The sequence below is a fragment of the Stenella coeruleoalba genome (assembly GCF_951394435.1).
Source record: "Stenella coeruleoalba genome assembly, chromosome: X".
Taxonomy (NCBI): Eukaryota; Metazoa; Chordata; class Mammalia; order Artiodactyla; family Delphinidae; genus Stenella; species Stenella coeruleoalba.
In genome coordinates, this window is record NC_137152.1 from 10,499,044 (window position 1) to 10,516,426 (window position 17,383).

Consider the following 17,383-nt stretch of genomic DNA (forward strand, 5'->3'; position numbering starts at 1 on the left):
ATCTGATTTTCAGAAGTCTAGGTAAGCAATGATGGTGTCCCCAACACGTGTTAGTACCATGTTTTTTGCAAATATTCAGGTAAAAGAATGATACGGGGCTTACAAACACTGATAACTGTGAGATCTAGTTTAGCCGGTTTTCTAGTTTAGAGATAACGTGTGTTTAACTTTAGGAATGAATGAGAGATTTGAAGGTATCCAGGTAAGTATGCATAACGTTCTCCACCACAGTGTTGACCATGAGATTTTTACAGGTACAAGGTCAAGAGATGATGGTACCTGTAACAACAGTGTTAACCTTGAAGTTCTGCCAGTGTTCAGGTAGCATTGATGTGCCCATAAAGTTGGAAGTGACAAAAGTTCTTTGCCAGTGTCCTGCTAGGAAAAGTTACGTCCTTAAATACATCTGTCACAGTGTGTTTTTTTTAGGTTCCAGCCAGGGGATCACAGTGACCCTAACAATGGTGGTTAATGAGACTTTGCTGGATGCAGTAAGTGACTATGTGAGTCTTACCACACTATAGCCCTTCTGACCTTCAGAAATCTAGGTAAATGATGATGGTGTCCCGAACATCTGTGTCACCATGTTTTGCTTTGTTTTTGCAGATATCAGGTAAGAAAAGTTAGTGCTCTCATAAACAGTACTAAGAATTAGCCCTTACCGTTTACTAGGTTTTTTACAAGTGTCCAGTCAACAAAGGATATTGTTACTAACAAAGGTGCAAACAGTGGAATACAAGTATCCAGGAGAAAAAAGATGTATAAGTAGAAACATTTTTAACAATGTGTTTGTCAGGTTTCAGTCAGGAAAGCATGATGAACTTTACCATGGTCATTGACAGGGATTTTGCTGGTGTCCAGGTAAGTGTGAACTTTACCATGGTCATTGACAGGGATTTTGCTGGTGTCCAGGTAAGTGATGATGTGGGCCTAAACCATAGCACAGGCCATCTGATTTTCAGATATCTAAGTAAGTGACAATAGTGTCCCTAACACTTAACATGTTTTTATTATAGCTATTTAAGTAAGAAATGATAGAGTCCTTACCAATTCTAGAGCCCATGAGTGTTTACATTTTATATTTTGAGAGAAAATTTGTTTTACCTTCCAAGTGTCCAGAGATTACAAGTCTACAGGTAATTATGGTGTTCCTTCCTACAGTAGTAACCATGGGATTTTTGCAGGTATACAGTTAGGAAATGATGGTCTTACCCCCAAAATGATGCTGACCTTGGAATGCTGCTAATATGCAGGTAGAGTTGATGTGTCCCATAATAATAGAAGTAAACAAGGTTATTTCCAGGTACCCTGGTAGAATAAATTGTGTCCTTTGACACGTATTTCATAATATGTTTTTCAGGCTCCTGTCAAGACATAATGGTAAACCTAACAGTGCTCATTAATGGGGACACTGCTAATGTCCAGGTAAGTGATGATGTGGGCCAAAACCAGAGCACAGGCCATCTGACCTTCAGAAATGTAGGTAAGTGGTGATGGCGTCCCTAACACTTTCTGACCGTGTATTTGGTACAGCTATTCCGTTTAGAACAATACAGTCCTCACCAATTCTAGTAACCATGATCGGGGGTAGCCTGTAATTGGTACTTAATGTGAGACATGGCTGGTATCAAGGTATATGATAATGAGGGCCTAAACAACAGCCCAGACCATCTGATCTTCAGATAGATAGGTAAGTGATGATGGTATCAATAATACTTAAGATAATTTTACTGCATGCTATTGAGGTATGAAAATGTAGAGTCCTTACCATTCTAGAAACCATGAGTTTTCATTTTTTATATTTTAGAGAAAATTTATATTTAACCATTAGAGTGCTGAGTGAGCATGTATTCAGGTAACAATCATGGTGTTCCACAACACAGAGGTAACGTGGGGATTTTGTAGGTGTACATTCACCAAATGATGGCCTCGTGACAATGGTATTAACCTTGGAATACTGGAAGTATCCATGTCTAGTTGATGTGTCCCATAATGATAGAAATAACCAAGGTTATTTACACATACCCTGGTAGAAGAGGTTGTGTCCTTGAACACATTTGTTACATTTTTTTAGGTACCAGTCAAGAGATCACAGTTAAGCTCTCAGTGGACATCAGTGGGATTTTGCTCTTAATCAGGTAAAGATAATGTGGGTCTTACCACAATACAGACCTCAAATCTGATCCTCAAATATCTAGGTAAGTGAGGATAGTGTCCCTAACACTTGTGTTACCATATTTTTTTTGCTGGTATCTCATTACCGTCTTTGCTAGTATACAAATACGGAATTATGTTACATTAACCCATGGGAGACCTTCTTTATTTCAGATATCTAGAAATTAATGATGTTATAGAATCTCTTTTATTAACCTCTTATTTGGCATGTATGCTGTTAAGAAGTTAATTGGTTCATAACAACACTAGTAAGCATGAGATTTTACTATCTTCTTGTTTAGAACTAATGTGTATTTAACATTCGTAGTGATAGGTTTGCAGGCATCCAAGTAATTTATCTTATTCTCCATCACACCTAGTTGACCATGGGATTTATTTATTTATTTATTTATTTTTGGCCGCGCCATACAGCATGCAGGATCTTAGTTCCCCGACCAGGGATCGAACCCATACCCACTGCAGTGGAAACATGGGGTCTTAACCACTGGACCACCAGGGAAGTCCTCGACCATGGGATTTTTGCAGGCATCCACCCAAGAAAGGATGATGTCTTTTTCTAAGGTTTGACTCTGGACTTCTGCAAGTATCCAGGTAACATTCATGGGTCCTAAAATTGTATAAGTGACAAAGGAAATTTGCAGGTGTTCAGGCAGAATAAGATGTGTACCAAACATATTTTTCACGATGTGTTTTTCAGATTCATGTCAAGATGTCATGGTGAGCTTATCAATGATAGTGAACATGGGATATCAAGGTAAGTGATGATTTGGTCCTAAACCACAGCACAGACCATCTGGTCTTCATATATATAGGTAAGAGGTGATATATCCCTAACACTTCTTGTTACCATGATTTTTACAGGTATTCAAGTAATAAATGATAGATTCCTAACCAATTCTTATAACCATTGGTTTCCACATCTTACATTTTAGAGAAAAATTATGTTTAGCTCTGTGAGTGCTGAGGGATTGTACGTATTCAGGTAATTATCATGGTCTTCCCCATCCCCGCCCCCAGGTAGTAATCATGGGGTTTTTATAGGGTTTTTGTAAGAAATTATGATGTTATCTGATAATGGTATTGACCTTGAATTAATCCAAGTGTCCAGATAGACTTGATATGCTCTATAATGATGGAGTCACCATGGTTGTTTGCATATGTTCTGGTAAAAAAAAGTTGTGTCCTTTAACATATATTTCACAAGGTGGTTGTCAGGTTCCTATCAAGATACCATGATAAATTAAACAGTGGTCATTAACAGGGGGACATTTCTGATATCTAGGTAAGTGATGATCTTCATATGAGAGACCATCTGATCTTCATATATCTGTGTAAATGATGTTGGATCACTTACATGGGTTTTACGTGTGAGTTCTTAGCAGGTAGTCAGGTAAGAAATGATAATGTTTTGCCAGTTCTAGTGACCGTGTTATCCTGCTGTTTTTTTTTTTTTTATCCTGCTGTTTTATATTTTACAGAAAATGTATGTTTAACCCTGCGAGTATTGAGTAATCTGCATTTACTCAGGTAACTATCCTGGAATTCTGCTTCATAATAGTAACCATGGGGTTTTGTAGATGTAAAGTCAAGAGATGATGGTGTCTCTAAATATGGCTAGACCTTGAATACTGCAAAAATCTAGTTGATGGGTCCTGCAGTGGTGGAAGTGAAGAAGGTTATTTGCAGGAATTCTTGTGGGAAATGTGTGTCTGTAGATAAAACATTTGTCACTATGTGTTTTTCAGGTTCCAGTCAAGAGATCATAGTGAACCTCATCATCATCATCAAGAGACTTTGCATGAATCCCAGTAAGTGATGATGTGAGCCTTAAGCACCTTACAGATCATGTGATCTTCAGATTTAGGTAAATGCGGATGATGTCACAGTAGTAACCATGGGATATTTGCAGGTGTGCAGTGAAGAGTTGACGGCGTCTCTAACAGTGGTGTAGAAATTGGACTACTGCAAATATCAGGTAGGTCGATAGGTCCTACAGTGATGGATGAGGAAGGTCATTTAAGGTATCCAGGTGAAAATGTGTCTCCCTGGATACATTTGTCGCAATATATTTTTCAGGGTCCAATCAAGAAACCATGGTGACTTCATAAGTGATTGTTAACAGAGACTTTGCTTATATCCGGGTAAGTGATGCTATGTCTTTAAGCCGCCTTCAAATATCTGATCTTCAGATTTCTTGGTAAGTGAGGATGGTGTGTCTAACATTTGTGCACCATGTTTTTTTATTAAGATATTCAGGTAAGAAGTGACACTGTCTCAACCAAATCTAGTAAGCATTAGACCTTACAGGATAAGAATTTAAATATAATGTATGTTGAACCTAGGTAGTGCTAGAGGTATATGCGGGTAAGGGACCCTACAGGTCCATACCACAGTACTGATCGGGAGATTTTTACATGTGCCCTGCAGAGAGGTGATGGTGTCTCTAAGAACATTATTGGCCTTGAAGTACTGCCAGGTTGATGGTTCCCTCATTGATGAAAGTGACCAAGATTATTTGCAGGTGTCATTGTAGAGCAAGTTGTTTCCTTAAATGTATTTGTCATGTGTATTTTTTTGAGATTCCAGTCAAGGAATCATGGTGAATCTAACGGTGGTCATTACCAGGACATTGCTAGTAACCAGGTGAGTGATACAGTGGGTCTTACTACAATGCAGACTGTCTGATCTTCAATATCTAGTAAGTGAGGATGATGTCCCTAACACATGTGTTATCATGTTTATTGCCGGTATCTCATTAAGGTCTTTGCTAGTAAGGACGTATGATATTATGGGATATTAACTCATTAGAGACTTTAGTTGTTTCCACACATCTAGGTAATTAATGATGTTCCCATGATTCTTAAAATAACCTTGCTTTTGGCATGTATACAGTTAAGAAATTAATTCTTCCTGAACAACACTAGTAAGCAAGAGCATTAACTGTATTCTTATTTAGAAATAATGTTTTTTGTACTCGTGATAATATATATGCAAGTATCCAAGTAATTTATGACATTGTCCATCACAACGATATTGACCATAGAATTTCTACAGGTATCCCTTCAAAAAAAGAAGGTACCTCTTACTAGGGTTGAACCTTGGAGTTCTGCAGTTACCTAGCTAACACTGATGAGCTACAAAATGATACAACTGACCAAGGGAATGTTGTCGGTGTACAGGTAGAACAGGACATGTAATGAACATTTCCCACAACACGTTTGTCAGGTTTTTCAATGGTAGTTAACAAGGCACATAGCAGTTATGGAGGTAAGTGATGATTTGGGCCTAAACAACAGCATAGATCATGTGATCTACATATATTTAGGTAAGTGATAGGAAGTGTCTCTGACACTTCTTGTTAGAATGATTTCTTTGCAGATATTCAGGTAAGAAATGATAAGAGTTCTTACCAATTCTAGTAACCATGTGTTCATACTTTCATATTTTACAGAAAAGTTACGTTTACCAGTGTAAGTGTTCAGGGATTGATCGTGTTGGTAATTGGAGTTTCTCACCACACTGGTAAGGATAGGATTTTTGCAGGTGTCCAGTCAAGAAATGATGGTCTCTCATGACAGTGGTATTAACCTTGATTTAATGCTAGTATACAGGTAGAGGTGATGTCTTAGGTAATAATAGTAGTGAACAGGGTGATGTGCAGGTGTACTGGTAGAACAAGTTGGGTCCTTAAACACATTTTATCCATGTGTTTTTTCAAGTTCCTGTGAAGAGAACACAGTGAACCTAAGAATGGTTGTTAATGGAAGCTTGCTCATAACCAAGTAACTGAAAAGTAGGTCTAACCACAATGTAGACTATCTAATTTTCAATATCCAGGTAAGTGTTGTTGGTGTCCTAACACTTGTGATACCATACTTTTGTTTTGTTTTTGGTTTTTTTTTTGCAGGTATCCTGTTAAGGTCTTTGCTAGTATACAGATACGAGATGACGTGGCATTAACTTATTAGAGACTTTCTTATATTCAGATCTCTACATAATTAATGTTTTCAAGGCTCTTAAATTTACCTTGTGGGCTTCCCTGGTGGCGCAGTGGTTGAGAGTCCGCCTGCCGATGCAGGGGACACGGGTTCGTGCCCCAGTCCGGGAAGATCCCATATGCCGCGGAGCAGCTGGGCCCGTGAGCCATGGCCGCTGAGCCTGCGTGTCCGGAGCCTGTGCTCCGCAACCAGAGAGGCCACAACAGTGAGAGGCCCGCGTACCGCAAAAAAAAAAAAAATTTACCTTGTTTTTGGCATGTATGCAGTTCGGAAATTAACATGTTCCCAGTAATATTACTAAGAATAAGATTTTATTATTTATTTGGAACTAGTGTGTATTTAACACTTGGAATGATCCAGCAACATATATGTATCCAGGTGATCTGTCATATAGTCGACCACTGCTTTATTGACTCTGGTATTTTTGCAGTTATCCCTTCAGGAGAGGAAGGAGTCTCTTTCTAGGGTGTGACCTTGCAGTTCTGCAAGTACACAGGTAACGTTGATGGGATACAAAATGATACAGTTGACTGAGGAAATCTGAAGGTTTACCCTAGAATAATAGGGATATCACACACATTCTCTAAATGTGTTTTCAGGCTCCTGTCAGGACATGATGGTGAGCTCCAGTGGTAGATAACATGGGACGTTGCTGGTATCTAGGTAAGTGCGGATGTGGGCCAAAAGCACATCACAGACCATCTGTTCTTCATGTACGTAGGTAAGTGATGATGGCGTTCCTAACGCTTCTCGTTAGCGTGATTTTGTTGCAGGTGTTCGGGTAAGAACTGCTAAGAGTCCTTACTAATTCTAGTAAACACGAGTTTACACTTTCTGTATTTTAGTTAAAATTTGTTTAATCGTCTAAGTATTGAGGAGTCGTTCATATCCAGGTAGTTGTTGTGACGTGTCTCCGCTGTCATATGCATGAGATTTTTGCAGGTATCCAGGTAGGTACCACTGGTCTCTCCTGACAACAGTGTTGACCTTGAGTGGATGCAAGGATCCAGGTAGGGTTGATGTGTTCCTTAAAAATAGAGGTGAACAAGGTTAGGTGCAGGCATCCTGGTAGAACAAGTTGTGTCTTGAACACATTTGTTGCGTGTATTTCATCAGGTTCCTGTTAGGAGAACAGGGTGAACCTAATGGTTACTAGCGTAACACTTAACCAGGTAAGTGTTAAAGTGCGTCTTACCACAGTGCAGACCGTGTGAACTTCAATATCTAGGTAAGTGAGGATGCTGTCCCTAACATTTGTGTTAATGTCTTTTTTTTTTTGCAGGTATCATGTTAAGATCCTTGCTTGTTATGCCAATATGAGATCATGTGATATTCACTGATTCAACACGTTCTTATATTCAGACATCTACATAATTCCTGATTTCAGTGTCTCATATTGACTTTGTTTTTGGCATGTGATCAGTTAGGACTTTAATGTGTCCCTACAAATACTAGTGGGAGTGAGATTTTTAGTAGACTTCTTTAGCGAAGATATGTATTTAACACAGTAGTGATAGATGGATTTGCACGTGGGACCTTGATGTTGTCCAGGTAAGTGATGATGTGAGCGTAAAGCACAGCACAGGCCTTCTGATCTCCAGATATCTGAGTAAGTAAGGATGTGGCCTAACACTTCCTGTTACCATGGTTTTTTTTTTCAGGGATCAAGGTAAGAAATAATAGTGTCCTTGCCGATCTAGAAAACAATAGTTTTCACTTTTTATATTTTAGAAAAAGTTTAACACTCTTTAAGTGTCGAGGGATTGGACATATGCAGATATTTATTATGGTTTTCCCACCACACTACTTCCCCTAGGGTTTTTCAGATGTCCTGCCAAGAAACTGTGGCTTTCCAACCTTGGTGTTGACCTTGGAGTACTGCAAGTATCCAGGTAGAGTTGATGTGTCTTATAATGATAACATAACCAAGGTGTCCTGGTAGCAAGGCCATATCTCATGTCTTTTCCAGGTTCCTGTCCAGGCATCACTCTGAACCTAGCGCTGGTGTTAACGGGGGACACTGTTGGGGGGCAGGTATGTGACGACGTGGGCCTCACCCACAGCACAGGCCACCTGACCTGCGCATACGTAGGTAAGTGATGACTGTGAGCCTGACACTTGTTACCATGACTGCTTTGCAGATATTCAGGTAAGGACAGATTCCTTTCCAATTCTTGAAACCATTAGCTTTCAGTTTTCATTTTTTAGAGCAAACCTTGAACTCTGTGAGTCATGAGGGATTCCACATATCAGGTATTTATCATGGTATCCCAACCACAGTAGTGACCACGGAAATTTTGCAGGTATCCTGTAAAGAAGCGTTATTGCCTGACAGTGTCCTTGGCCTCCGGGTGTCCTGGAAGTATTGAGGTAGAGTTGATTTCATAATGATGGAAATGACCAAGGTTGTTTGCAGGTGTCCTGCTAGAGCAAGTTGTGTCCTTTTACACATATATCAGAATGTGCTTTCCAGGTTCCTGTCAAGGGATGAAGCTTACAATGGTCATTCTCTGGGGACATTTCTGGTATCCAGGTAAGTCATGATGTGTAATGATGTGCACCTTCACCATGTCAGACCATGTGCTCTTCACATACCTAGGTCAGTTACTTACCATGTGTGTTTTTCTTCCGAGGAATCAGGTAAGAAATGATAGTATTTTACCAATTATAGCAATCATGATATGCTACTATTTGCCATTTTAGAGAAAATTTCCGTTTAGTTGTGGGAGTGTTGAGCAGGTTGTGGGTATCCACGTCATGATGATGGAATTGTGTGGCACGGTGTTTTTGCAAGTGAGCTGGGAATTGATGACGGTGTGTCTAACTTTGGTATAGACCTTGGCGTACGGCATGAATCCAGGGAAAACTGATGGGGCCTGCAGTGATGGCAGTGAGCAAGGTGATTTGCAGTGTCCTAGAAGAAAAGGTGTGTCCATAGACATATTTGTCTCAAAGCGTTGTTTACATTCTTGTCAAGAAGTCATGGTGAGTCTCGAAATGACCATTAGTGGGACTTGGCTTGTATCCAGGTAAGTGATGACGTGGGCCTTTCGCTGCCTCAAACAGTCTGATCGTCACATACGTAGGCTAGTGTGGATGGTGTTCCTAACTGTTCTATTACCATGGTTTCGTTTTGGGTTTTTTTTTTTTAGCAGGTATTCAGTTAAGAAATGACCTTGTCTCAACCAGTGCTAGTAAGTATGTGCCTTTTTTATTAGAATTTTGATATAACGTGTGTTTAATATAACGCATGTTTAAATAGTGATAGAGGGTAGTGCAGGTCCAGGTAACTTATTCTACTGTTGAAATATTAAGCATGAGGTTTCTACAGGTACTCATAGAAGAGATGATAGTGCGCCCAACAGTGGTGTTGACCTTAAAGTTCTTCCAAAATCCAGGTAGTGTATATGCTTCCCCTAATGATGGAAGTGACCAAGATTATTTGCAAGGCTACTGATTTTGCATATAAACAAGCATGTCCTTTACACAACTGTGGAATGCATTTCTCAAGTTTCTAGCACTCATTGTGACATCATAATGATCGAAATAAGAGTTGTCAGTGGGACCTTGCTAGTAACCAGGTATGTGATAAAGTAAGTCTTACCCCAATACAGATGATTAGATTTTCAGATATCTAGGCGAATGAGAATGGTGTCTCTAACATAGTGTACCATGCTTTTTTATAGGTTTCCCGTTAAGTTCTATGCCTCGTGTACAGGTAGGAGACGATGTGACGTTAATTCATTAGATACCTTCTTATTTTCAGATCTGTAGGTAATTAATGATATTTTGAAGATTCTTAAATTAACCTTGTTTTGGCATGTAGTACTTCAGAAATGAGTTTGTCCCTAATAGTATTAGTCAGCATGAGAAATTACTCTGTATTCTTGTTCAGAGATCATTTTTTTACACTATTGTGATGGTTTCCAGGTAATTTGTTGTATTTTCCATACCCAGAATACTGACCATGGGATTTTTGCAGGTATCCCTTCAAAACAGGAAGGTTCTCTTACTACGGTTTGACCTCAGGTTTCTGCAGTTACGCAGATAATGTTTATGCATCTGTAAATGATATAATTGATCAATGGAATTTGCAGGTGCACAGGTAGAATGAGATGTGTACCGAACACATTTTGCGTGATGTGTTTTTCAGATACATGTCAAGATAACTAGGTGGGCTTCTCAGTGGTAGTTAACATGTGACATCGCTGGTATCGAGGTAAGTGATGGCCTGGGCCTAAACCACAGCACAGGCCATCTGGCCTTCCTACATCTTGGTAAGTGATGATGTGTTCTCACACTCAGATTAACATGATTTCTTTCTTTCACGCAGGTATTCAGGTAAGAAATGATAGAGCTTTACCAATTCTAGAAAACATGTTTTCACTTTTATATTAGAAAAAGTTTGTGTTTAACCCTGTGCGTGTTGAAGGATGACACATATCTAGGTATTTATCATGGTGTCCCCAGCCCCAGTAGTACCCACAGAGGTTTTGCAGGTATCCAGTGAAGTAGTGATGATTTTATTTGACATCAGTACTGATCTTTCATGAATGAAAGCATGCAGGCAGGGTTGGTGTACTCCATAAGGATATTTGCAGATATCCTGGTAGAAAAAGTTGTGTCCTTTAACACAGCTTTCCGAATGTCTTTTTCAGGTTCCTGTCAAGGCATCCCTTTGAACCTAGCATTGATGTTAATGGGGACACTGTAAGGGTGCAGGTAAGTGATGATGTGGGCCTAAATCACGGCACAGGCCATCTGATCTCCAGATAGCCAGCTAAAGGATGATGGCATCTCTCAGGGTTGTTGTCACAGCAACCTCTTAGCTGGTATTCAGGAAGAAAATCATAGAGTCCTTACTGATTCTAAAAACCATTAGTTTTCACCTTTTATAACTTAGAGAACATTTTTGTTGAACCCTGTGAGTGTTGAGGGTTTGCCATATCCAGGGAATTAACATTATGTCCTCAACCACAGCAGTAACCGTGGAAATTTTGCAGGTGTCCCATAAAGAAACACGGTCTTACCTGGAAGTGGTCTAGACCTTGGAATACTGCAAGAATTCAGATACAGTTGAAGGTCTCATAATGATGCAGTGACCAAGGTTCCCGCAGGTGTCCTGGAAGAATAATTGCATCCTTTTACACGTACATCACAATGTATTTTTCAGGTTCCTGTCAAGTGACCTCAGTGAACCTGACAGTGGTCATTAAGGGGGGACATTTCTGGTATCCAGGTATGTCATGAGGTGCAGCTTCGCTACATGACACCCGCCGGTCTTCATGTATCTAGTTAATTGATATTGATTGCTTGAACTTGTTTTACCATGTGGTTTCTTTTCAGATATTCAGGTCGAAATGATAATAGTGTTTTTTACCAATGCTAGCAAACCTCTGACTTTTTCATATTTAAGAGGAAATTTGTGTTTAAGCATGTGAGTGTTGAGCAGTCCATGGGTATTCATGTAATAAAAATGGAGTTGTAGGTCACACAAGTTACCCTAGTATTTTTGCAGGTAAGTAGTCAAAACGTGACGGTGTCTCACAGTGGCATAGGTCCTGCAGTAGTACAAGATTTCAAGTAGAGTTGATGGGTCCTGCAGTGATGGAAGTGGACAAGGTTATTTGAAGTGTCCTGGGAGAAAAGATACTCTGTAGACACATTTGTCACAATTTGTTTTTCAGGTTTCTGTCAAGAAACCATGATAAACCTCATAATGTGCAATGACGGGACTTTGCTTTTATCTGGGTATGGAACGATGTAGATCTTTAGGACCCTTCAAATAATCTGCCCATCTGACAGGTAGGTTAAGTGTGGATGGTTTTCTAACTTTTCTGGTACTATGTTTTTTCTTAAAGAGGTCAGTTAAGAAATGATATTGTCCCAACCAATGCTACTAATCAGTTTAGAGTTTAGGTATAATGTATGTTTCACCTTAGCCGTGATGGAGGGATATGCAGGTATCCGGGTAAGTTATCCTGCTGTTCCACACCACCATGTTGACCATGAAATTTTACAGGTCCTCAGACAAGAGATGATCGTGTGCCCAGCAGTGGTGTTAACCTTGAAGCGCCTCCAGGACCCACATAGTGTTGATGATTCCCCTAATGATGCAAATAATCAGAATTAGTTACACGTAGTCTTTTTTTTTTTTTTTTTAGGTAAAGCGATTTTTTTGCCCTAAACTCCCTTGTCAAGTGTGTTTTTTCATGTTATATTAGTGGTGACGTTGCAGTGAACCTAGTGATGGTCGTTAATGGGACCCTGCGAGTAACCAGGTGAGTGATGCTGAGGACCTTACAGCAGAGTACAGACCAACTGTCTTCAGATGTCTACATAAGTGAGGATGATGTCCCAAACCCTGAACACAGTGTTGCCATATTTTTTCCCTGCAGATATCCTGTTACGGTGTTTGCTAGTGTAAAGGTACGAGATGTCACGTTAATTCGTTAGACCTTCTTATTTTCAGATATGTATGTAATCAATGATACTTTGAAGGCTCTTTATATTTTAACTTACTATATTAGCTTTATCTTTGGCTTGTACGCCATAAAGATATTAATCTGTCCCTAACAACACTAGTGAACATGATGTTTTACTATATTCACGTTCCAAAATACCATGTTATACCCTCCTGCTGATAAGAGGATATGCAGGTGTCCAGGTAATTTATCCTATTGTTCATCACCACAGTAGTGAGCATGCAGTTTGAAATACCTCTTCAAGAGAAGAAGGCATCTCTTACTAGGGTTTAGTCCTAGACTTCTGCAAGTTTCCAGGTAATGGTGATGAGTCTCAAAAGTATGCAACTGAGCAAGGGTATCTGAAGGTGTACCCTAGAATAATAGGGATATCACACACATTCTCTAAATGTGTTTTCAGGCTCCTGTCAGGACATGATGGTGAGCTCCAGTGGTAGATAACATGGGACGTTGCTGGTATCTAGGTAAGTGCGGATGTGGGCCAAAAGCACATCACAGACCATCTGTTCTTCATGTACGTAGGTAAGTGATGATGGCGTTCCTAACGCTTCTCGTTAGCGTGATTTTGTTGCAGGTGTTCGGGTAAGAACTGCTAAGAGTCCTTACTAATTCTAGTAAACACGAGTTTACACTTTCTGTATTTTAGTTAAAATTTGTTTAATCGTCTAAGTATTGAGGAGTCGTTCATATCCAGGTAGTTGTTGTGACGTGTCTCCGCTGTCATATGCATGAGATTTTTGCAGGTATCCAGGTAGGTACCACTGGTCTCTCCTGACAACAGTGTTGACCTTGAGTGGATGCAAGGATCCAGGTAGGGTTGATGTGTTCCTTAAAAATAGAGGTGAACAAGGTTAGGTGCAGGCATCCTGGTAGAACAAGTTGTGTCTTGAACACATTTGTTGTGTGTATTTCATCAGGTTCCTGTTAGGAGAACAGGGTGAACCTAATGGTTACTAGCGTAACACTTAACCAGGTAAGTGTTAAAGTGTGTCTTACCACAGTGCAGACCGTGTGAACTTCAGTATCTAGGTAAGTGAGGATGCTGTCCCTAACATTTGTGTTAATGTCTTTTTTTTTTTGCAGGTATCATGTTAAGATCCTTGCTTGTTATGCCAATATGAGATCATGTGATATTCACTGATTCAAGACGTTCTTATATTCAGACATCTACATAATTCCTGATTTCAGTGTCTCATATTGACTTTGTTTTTGGCATGTGATCAGTTAGGAATTTAATGTGTCCCTAATAATACTATTGGGAGTGAGATTTTTAGTAGTCTTCTTTAGCGAAGATATGTATTTAACACAGTAGTGATAGATGGATTTGCACGTGGGACCTTGCTGGTGTCCAGGTCAGTGATGCTGTGAGCGTAAAGCACAGCACAGGCCTTCTGACCTCCAGATATCTGAGTAAGTAAGGATGTGGCCTAACACTTCCTGTTACCATGGTTTCTTTTTCAGGGATCAGGGTTAGAAATAATAGTGTCCTTGCCAATCTGGAAAACAATAGTTTTCACTTTTTATGTTTTAGAGAAAATTTCACTCTCTTAAGTGTCGAGGGATTGGACATATGCAGATATTTATTATGGTTTTCCCACCACACTACTTCCCGTAGAGTTTTTACAGGTGTCCAGTCAAGAAACTAGGGCTTTCCAACCTTTGTGTTGACCTTGGAGTACTGCAAGTATCCAGGTAGTTTTGATGTGTCTTATAATGATAACATAACCAAGGTGTCCTGGTAGCAAGGCCACATCTCATGTCTTTTCCAGGTTCCTGTCCAGACATCCCTCTGAACCTCGGGTTAGTGTCAACGGGTGACACTGTTGGGGGGCAGTCATGTGGCGACGTAGGCCTCACCCACAGCACAGGCCATCTGACCTGCGCATACATAGGCAAGTTATTACTGTGAGCCTGACACTTGTTACCATGATTTCTTTGCAGGTATTCAGGTGAGGGCAGATTCCTTTCCAGTTCTTGAAACCATGAGCTTTCAGTTTTCATATACCTACGTACATGAAGATCAGACCATGTGGTTTTCATGTACGTAGTTAAGTGTTGATGGCGTTCCTAACACTTCTTGTTATCGTGATTTTGTTGCAGGTATTGAGGTAAGAAATGCTAAAATTTCTTACTAATTGTAGTAACCATGAGTTTACATTTTTTACGTTTTAGAGGCTACGTATATTTAACCCTGTGAGTGTTGTAGGTTGATCATACCTTGTAAGTGTTATGGAGTTGCCACCACAGTAGTAACCATCGGTTTTTTGCACGTGTCCGGTTAAGAAGTGAAAGTCTCACCTGACGTTGGTGTTGACCTCAATGAACGCACGTACCCAGGTAGAGTTGATGTGTTGCATAGTAATGGAAGTAAACCAGGTTAGGTGCAGGTGTCCTGGTAGAACAAATTGTATCCTTTTTTTTTAAAATTAATTCAGTTATTTAATTTTGGCTGCGTTGGGTCTTTGTTGCTGCATGTGGGCTTTGTCTAGTTGCGGCAAGTGGGGTCTACTCTTCGTTGTGTTGATCAGGCTTCTCATTGTGGTGGCTTTTCTTGTGTGGAGCACGGGCTCTAGGCACGTGGGCTTCAGTAGTTGTGGCTCTCGGGCTCTAGAGCGGAGGCTTAGTAGTTGTGGCGCACGGGCTTAGTTGTTCTGTGGCTTGCGAGATCTTCCCGGACCAGGGCTCGAACCCGTGTCCCCCTGCATTGGCATGTTGATTCCTAACCACTGCCCCACCCGGGAAGTCCCACAAATGGTATCTTTAAACACATTTGTTGAATGTGTTTTTCAGGTTCCTGTCACGAGATCCCTGTGAACCTAACAGTGGTTGCTAACAGAACCTTGCTTTCAACCAGGTAAGGGATAAAGTGGATCCTACTACAATGAAGACCATCTGATCTTCAATATGAAGGTAAGTAAGTATGGTGTCCCAAACATTTGTGTTACCATGTTTGTTTGCAGTATCCTGTCAAGGTCTTTACTAGTATACAAGTATGAGATGTTGTGATGTTAACTCATTAAAGACATTCTGATTTTTAGATATCTATGTAATTAATTTTTGAGACTCTTATATTTACCTTGTTGTTGGCATGTGTGTAGTTAAGAAATTAATTTGACCCTTATTATATTAGTACAAATGAGATTTTTTTGTATTCTGTTTAGAGATGACATGTATTTAATACTTGTAGTGATGAGCAGATATGCAGGTGATCCAGGTAATTTATCATATTGCCATCATTGAGTTACTGACCTTGGGAATTTTTTCAGGTATCCCTTCATGAGAAGATGGTGTTTCTTCTCAGGAATTGACCTTGAACTCCTGCGACTGGCCAGGTAGTGTGGATGGGTACCACAATGGTACAAGTGACCAAGGAAATTTACAGCTTTAGAGGTAGGATGATTTATGTGCCCCAAACATATTCCACACTGTGTTTTTCAGATTCATGTCAAGACATCCTGGGTGAGCCTATTAATGGTAGTTATTGTGGGTCATTGCTGGTATGGAGATAGGTGCTGGTGTGGGGCTACACCACAGCACATTCCATCTGACCTTCATATACCTAAGTAAGTAATGCTGTGTCTTCGTATGTCTTGTTACCATGATTTTTGAAGGTATTGAGGTAGGGAATGATAGTCTTTACCTCTTCTAGATATCATGCGTTTTCATTTGTTCTGTTTTTGGAAATGTTCACTTTTACCCGTGTGAATGCTGAGGTATTATGTGAATACAGGTATTTATCATGGCGTTCCCCATCACAGTACTAGTCATAGGATTTGTACAGGTGTCCAGTCAAAGAAGGACATTTTATCTGATATTGGTGTTGACCTTGGATTGCTGCAAGTATGCGGGTAGATGGATGTGTCTCCTAATGATGAAGTGACCACCATTATTTGTGGGTGTCGTGGTAGAAAACGTTGTGTCCTTTAACAGGCATTTCATATTATCCTTCTAGGTTTGTGTGAAGAGATCTTGATTAAACTAACAATGCTCATTAATGGTGGATGTTGCTTGTATACAGGTAGGTGACGATATGGACTAAACCAGATATGGAGTAAACCAGAGCACAGGTCATTTGATATTTACATAGCTGGGTAAGTTATGATCGTTTCCCTAACAATTGCTGTTACCATTTTTCTTTGCAGGTATTCAGGTAGGAAATGATTGTTCTTACCAATTCTAGAAACCATGAGTTTTCATTTATCTTACTTTAGAGAAAATTTTTAATGAGCCATGTGAGTGATGAGCACTTGCCATATTCGGGTGATTGTCATGATGCTCGTAACCATGAGACTTTGCAGGTGCCCCATGATGAAATGCTGTCATATTTGACAATGCCCTCGACCTTGGCGTACTACAAGTATTCAGGCAGAGTTGATATTCTCATGGTGAAGGAAATGTCTAAGGTCGTTTGAAGGTGTCCTGCTACAAGTTCTGTCCTTTTGAACCTGTAACATGTGTTTTTCAGGTTCCCATCAAGAGATCAAGATGAAATGAACGGTTGTTATAGGGGGTCCTTTCTGGTGTCCAGGTAAGTGATGATGTGCACCTTCGCCACATCAGAGCATCCTGCGTTCACATCTCTAGGTAAGCGGTGTTGATTGGCTAAACTTGTTTTCTCATGTGATTCATTTCAGGTCTTCAGGTAAGAAATAATAGTGTTTTATCAATCCTAGCAGTCATATTATCCTACTGTTTTATATTTTTGAGAATTTATTTTGAACCCTG

The 17,383-nt window shown here is 40.0% G+C and overlaps 1 long non-coding RNA gene across 2 annotated transcripts; it reads left to right on the forward strand.

Annotated features, from left to right (window-relative positions):
* Nucleotides 1-3,000: 3,000 nt before the first annotated feature.
* On the forward strand, nt 3,001-17,076 carry LOC307179872. 2 transcript variants are annotated; one of them, XR_013825580.1, is made up of 7 exons: nt 3,001-3,702; nt 3,921-3,983; nt 4,085-4,150; nt 4,252-6,669; nt 6,773-11,412; nt 11,861-15,990; nt 16,097-17,076. It is a non-coding gene; the product is annotated as an uncharacterized lncRNA (long non-coding RNA). The 2 variants fall into 2 exon arrangements; XR_013825579.1 differs by having other exon boundaries at nt 6,773-15,990.
* The last annotated feature ends 307 nt before the right edge of the window (nt 17,077-17,383 follow it).